The sequence below is a fragment of the Pteropus alecto genome, unplaced genomic scaffold (genome assembly GCF_000325575.1).
Source record: "Pteropus alecto unplaced genomic scaffold, ASM32557v1 scaffold20, whole genome shotgun sequence".
Lineage (NCBI taxonomy): Eukaryota > Metazoa > Chordata > Mammalia > Chiroptera > Pteropodidae > Pteropus > Pteropus alecto.
The window spans coordinates 11,645,462-11,651,943 of record NW_006436298.1 but is presented as its reverse complement, the minus strand read 5'-3'; positions in this window follow the sequence as shown (position 1 = coordinate 11,651,943).

Below are 6,482 nucleotides of genomic sequence, written 5' to 3'. Positions count from 1 at the left end.
TTGAGAATGTTCCATGTGCACTAGAGAAGAATGTATAAGCAGCTATTTTGGGATGGAAGGCTCTGTAAATGTCAATTATGTCCAGCTGGTCTAATGCGTCATTTAAGGATGTTATTTCCTTATTGATTTTCTGTTTGAATGATCTGTCCATATCCGACAGTGGTATATTTAGGTCCCCTATTATGATAGTGTTTTGGTCTGTTTCTCCCTTTACTTCTGTTAGTAATTGCTTTATATATTTTGGGGATCCCTGATTAGGAACATAGATATTGATAAGTGTTATGTCTTCTTGGTGCATAATTCCCTTTATCATTATGAAGTGTCCCTCGGTATCTTTATTTACCTTTTTTATTTTGAAGTCTATTTCGTCCGATATTAGCACCATTACTCCCACTTTTTTCTGAATGTAATTTGTTTGAAATAGCATTTTAAAGATGACAAGACATCTTTAAATATATGGCAAGACAGCCAGGACTGCCTAGCCCTAAAGTTTATAGGACTTAGAGCACGAGTATAAATAGAGGACCAAATATTATATGTCTAAATATTTTACAATTATAAATCAAGTTAACAAGTTGTTACTTAAAATATATTCTATTTTCTTACCTTGACAAATATGTCTTTATAACAACCTGGGAATTTAAGCTCAAATTTATAATTTTGGGGGTCCTAGCCCCCAAGTTCTGGGCCTGCCCCTTCTTCTCTTCCTACCAACCAGATGCGTCCAGTGCAGCAAGGGGCCTCCCATATGCGCAAGTGCTCATCCTATCCCACTTGTCCAAGTTCCATGACACCATCACAAACAACCACCCTCAGGCCTAGGGGTGTGCATACTGCAGATGCACTAACATGGGAAGAGCACTGCAAGCAGGAGCAGGACTTGGGCTAGGAATTCTGGAACTCCAGGTGGTCTAGAGGGGACAGAGTGGCTCTAGGTGGGCTGAGGCTGGAGAAGGTACAAATGAAACTATCCAAAGGCCCAAGGCAAAGGACACCTGCTTGCCCAGGTATAAGGGAGGTACTGTAGATTCCTGAATAATGAATATTAAAACATGCATCCTTCATGCAGAGATAAGTTGGTAACCAGGAAATGAGAGCTAGGGTCAAGGTGCTGGAGAAGTTAGGCTAAACCACTGAGACAAGAATAAAGTAGTTAATAGATCAGTGGAGTTTGTAACTAGGAAGTTCATAAGTTTCTCATATTTTCTGTGTTTATTTCTTCTTTGTTCTCTTGACACCTGTAGTAAACTCTTTGAAAGCTCTTGGCTAAGGGAACCCAGGGAAAGGTTTTGATCTTTGCTTGAACCAGGATTTTTAAGGAGGCAGCCACACCTGGGGGATAGCAGGAACTCAAGAGAAAGGACCCAAAGAGGAAAGGGAGACTCGTGGTTCAGAGGTATCTCCCAACCCCTCCACCTGCACATACACTCCTGAAAATGTTCTTTCCAGTGCTCACCTTGGAAGTTCTGAATAAGACAAGAAACTCCTCAAACAAACAGACTCATGGACATGGACTATAGAGTAGTAGTTATCAGAAGACTATATAGTAGTGGTTACTAGTGAGCTAGGGGAGATGGGGGGAGGTACATGGGGTAAAGGGGGTCAAATATAAGGGGAGGGTGAAGTGGGTAAAGGGGATCAAATATATGGTAGCTGAAGGAAACTGGACTTTGAGTGGTGAACACACAATAGAATATACAGATGTCACATGATAATGCACACCTGAAAATTATATGATTTATATTAACCAATGTTACCCCAATAAACTTAGTTAAAAAAAAAAGAAAGAAAGAAAGAAAGAAAACTTCTTAGTGGAACAAAACTGCTAGACGCCCCCAGTATCTGTTCTTCCCTTCTTTCGGTAATAGAACCCCCTATTTTTTGCCTGGAACAAGACTATCCAGTGTAAAGACAATGTTTCCCATCTTTTTCTTGTAGCTAGGTGTCATCATTTAACCAAATTCTAGTCAACAGAATTGAGTAGAAGTGACATGTACAACTTCTGGCTTGTTCTTTTAGAGGAAGAAGGATACTCTCCTCTTCTCCCTTCTCCCTTCCTGCTGGCTAGAATGTAACATGGTGGTGAGACATCCTGAACAACATGGATAAGAGGGACACCCTAGCAGCAGAATAACAATATAGAAGGCACTGGGTCCCTGATACCATAGACCTGTCTTAATAGTCCTGGCTTTCTTACATCTAAACTATTAATTGGAATAGAAACAAACTTTATCTTGTTTAAGCCACTGTTGGTTTTTGCTGTTGTTGTTTGCCTCTTTTAGAGCCACTGAGTTATCATCCCACCAAATAGAATACTTTTACCATCTCTTGGAGGGAATGAATTCCACAAGTTTAATTTGTCCTGTATAAAGGACTTCCTTTTGTTTGTTTTGAAGATCGTGGGTTGTTGCCTAATCCACATTTACTCTCTTGTAACCTTACTAAAATAGATGTTGATCATATCACCCCTCAGTGCATGTCTTTCCAGGCTGATATCCTTTGAAGTTTAGTCTGACCTTGTAGAGAATGCTTCTGCATTTCCTAAAATTCAACAACTCCAATTTTATTAACTGATCTCAGTTAAATGGTTCCATGGACCATTGTCTGTGGGCTGGAAACCTGGCCCAGAACCTACAAATATTTATTGAATTGAATTAATTTGAATAGAACTTCAAAAAGCATTTTCTCTTTAAAAAGACAGCATAACCTAAGTTCAAGTTGCTAGACTTCATAGCCCAGGCTTTCATGTGCCATCCCAAGTAGGTAACATGAAGCCATGCAAGGAATTGAGGATTTGGAGAGAATTCCTTTGCAGGAACATTCTTCCTCCTTTACGGGAACATTCTTCCTCTTCAGCCCCCATCTCATGACAATTTCCTGCCCAATTTCTATGTATCCTTCATGTCTCAGCTTAGGCATCACTTCTCAGACCCCCATACTAGGTTTCCTCTGTGTTACTATCTCATAGCCTCTGTTACTTCCTTTTTATTATACATATCATGTTTGTATTTACTTCTATCTTTATCGACTGTAAAGGCATAAATGTATCCATCATATCCACAGGTCCCAGCCTAGTGCTTGGCTATAGCCAGTCAGTGCTCAAAAATAATTTGGCAAATGAGTGAATAAGTGAAGAGTCGATGAATGAATATGACCCATGAATAGTGTTATCCTTGAATCTTCTCGTTCATATTGCACATCTAGAAGCAAATCCTAGGCTCTTCCTAAGAATAATTCTAGATTCTAACCACTTATCACTTCCTCCACAGCTCTCATTCTGGTCCAAGCAACCATCATCTCTCCCTAGGATTATTGTGTTACACTTTAAATTGCCTCTCTGCTTCCACTACCCTCCTCTCCTCCTGCTACTGCAAACTAATCTTTAAGTATAATATGGGGGAAACATGAGGGTGAGGGCCAAGTCATAAGTGAGGTTCCATGTTGAAAATAGCAGTTATGTCCCTCTTGGAGCAGAAAAGCCATGAAGACTCCTTTCTTATGTTTAACTAGTTCAGGTAAAGACTACAATTCTCAGTCTCCATTGAGGTATAGCCATGTGACTAAATTTTGGTCAATGCATTGCGATAAGTGAGAGGTGCATTTTTGAGCCATGTCCTTAAAAGAAAGGGTTGAGCCTCCCTCTTCATCTCCCTTTCCAGCTGCCTGAAATACAGACGTGATGGCAGGAGCTGGGACAGCCATCTTAGAGCACAAGATGGAAGTCAAATGTTGAGGAAGGCAGAACAACAAGAAGGCTGGATTCTCAACCTTTAGGAGTTTCTATATCGGCCTTGCCATATGACCCTTGGAATGTGAGAAAGAACTAGAATTCCATCTTTTCTAAGCTACTCTCTTTGGGGGTCTCTCTTACAGCAGCTTACTATGTACTCTAATATATACTCCCTTCCCTACTGCAGCTGATTCATGGGGACTGAAAAAAAGATTATGCCAAGAAAATGTATATGGAAAAGTCAATATGCCTCCTAATGGGTGACTTGGAGACCTCTTTAAAATTAAGAAAGAGGGGGAGAATAAATCCTGTTCTATAGCAGCCAGGAAAGAACTATCTTCTGCTCAGAAAAGATCCCTGGTTCCATATGTTAGCATCTTGAGAAAGTATCAAAAGGTGGAGAAGGCAGCTCTGCTGCTTGGTTTCAGACCCTAATGTGTAAAATGCCTTTGGGGAATGAATGAGAGAATTAGCTTAAGCTCTGGATTTGGGGGCTTTAGTGGGCTTAAGATAGGCTTTTAATCACTCTTCACTCCCTGTGGTCCCAGTGTGTGAATTTTAATCACATTCACTTGCACCTCCATCCAGGGTAAGGTCTGCCCATATTTATGACATACCATTGTGTGAGGCTACCCCCCTAACTCACCCTAGCCAGAGTGCCAGCTGCCCAGGGCCTGTGTCTGGGACAAAAGCTGCCCACTGACAAAGCAGGTTTCCTGACAACTCACCGCAACATGGAATATTTTTATATAAGTTTGGATTAATATTAACCTATATTTGGGTCAGATGAAAGATATGAATTTGTTATAAATTTATTTTTTAGACTGCATGCATCTTCTAACCAGTTGTTTTCTTGAAACTTGTTGGTTTGAAAGTTTATTTTTCATTCATAACCCAGCTCTTCCCCAGATTCAGATTTATTGATAGAACCCCTCTGGAGATTTGCATTATTTCTTCTCTGAAGGTCTTAATCACAAATATTAAAGTTTTGCCTAGATACCTCTCTTTCTTAAACTGGGGCTTATGAGAAGCCTGAACCCCCCTGAAGTTGTTTGCAAATATATACATTTTAATGAGAGGAGGTCCATAGCTTTCATGGTCTCAAACGCATCTGTGACTCCCCAAGCAAAAATTTTCTTTTAAATACAAGAGTTTCCATCAGAGTTAGTGAGGATAATGAGGGAAGCAATAACTTTGGATAGTAGTGAATTAACCCTAAATCCTCCTCTCCTGAGCCTCCCACCACCATCAGAAAGACATGGAAAAGTCATTTAATGTGCCTCTTCTTGCTGTCTTCTTTTAAAATGGGAACATCCTATAAAGGGTCTTACATTAACTCCTAACACCTAAGAAAGTTAATTTATCAAATTACTTTCTTCCTCAGGATCCCAGGTAACTGGGTGGAAAAAGAATATTGATTTTGAAGGTGGAAGGGTTAGAGCACACCAAAACAAACTGAGCTACTTCTCAGATTTCCCCTTGCTTCCCACAGAGTGCAAAATGCCCGATGGCCATGGTCCACTATGGTCGAAAATTCAGTGCAGGGCATGGTGGATTTTAAGTTCCACTAGGCCAAGGATATGTCCCTCTGTTCATTTCTCCCTCTCTACTGTCCAACACAGTGCCTAGCGCATAGTAGGTACTCAGTAAATATTGATTGGATGAATAAGAGGAAATGTATCTGCTGCCTCATTAGTCACTTTGTGTGCATAACATGAGAATGGTTCCAAATGAAACCAAGGAGAGGATTAACAATCTAATTAGAAATAAATACTCGAGTATCACGACATCTGGAGATTGGGAACATGCATGTGTACACACCTTGATGTTAAGAAGGAATTCATAGGCTGTCCTAAACCTAATAAACGGGAAAGGTCATAACTACCCATTTAAGAAATCTTTGGAATAATTTATCCAAGACTTTTTTTTTTTCTACAAGGCAATTAAACAGAGTTGTTGCCTTTTCAGTACTTTACTAAAGTTTGGAAAATGACATGGAGACGATGAGAATCCCTGAGGCCTTTCCATACCAGGACTCTAAGCCGTTGTGAAGACGCAGTGTTTCCGTACGCCGATGCCTCCCGCGGTGGTGTCCCCTGCCTCTGAGCACCTGTTTGTTGTTGACACTCTCTTTCCGGGTCTCACAGCCCAGCGGTTCCCTGGACAGTCCTTTAGCACCCACTCCAGTCAGAGGCTCCTGACTCCAACCTGCTCCTCCAGCGACCGATGTCCTCGAAGTTGTTTGTGCAAACCCGTTTTGCGACGCGGAGCGGGCGGGGCCGCCGGGGCCCTAGCGCAGCCATCGGCTCCCTCGCCTAGCTGGGTCGCCTCTGTCCGCCCTGCCCCGCCTGACGGCACCGCCTGCTGGAGGGAGGAGGCGGGGAAGCTGGCATTGCGCCCCCTGGGGGCCGGGCGGGACAGGCCTGGGTGTCCCTCTGGGACCGCAGGACCGCGGGACAGCAGAAAGGCTGGACCGCGGCCACTTTGAGCGGGCGGGCCGGGCCTGCAGAGGAGTTGGGCTATTTTGTAACTGCACCATCCACCCAAGCCTCATTACCACCTCTTAATGAGACCCCTTTACTCCGTGACGTGCAACCGCTCCATCTCATTAAGGAAATCGCTCTTCAATGCTGATTATTTTATTTGCAGCCATAATTATATTTCTTTCGGCTAAATCACGGTTTAATCGAGCCCACATGGAGGGCAGCAGCACTAATTACGGCGGGGGATGCGGCGGCGGCGGCGGCGGGCG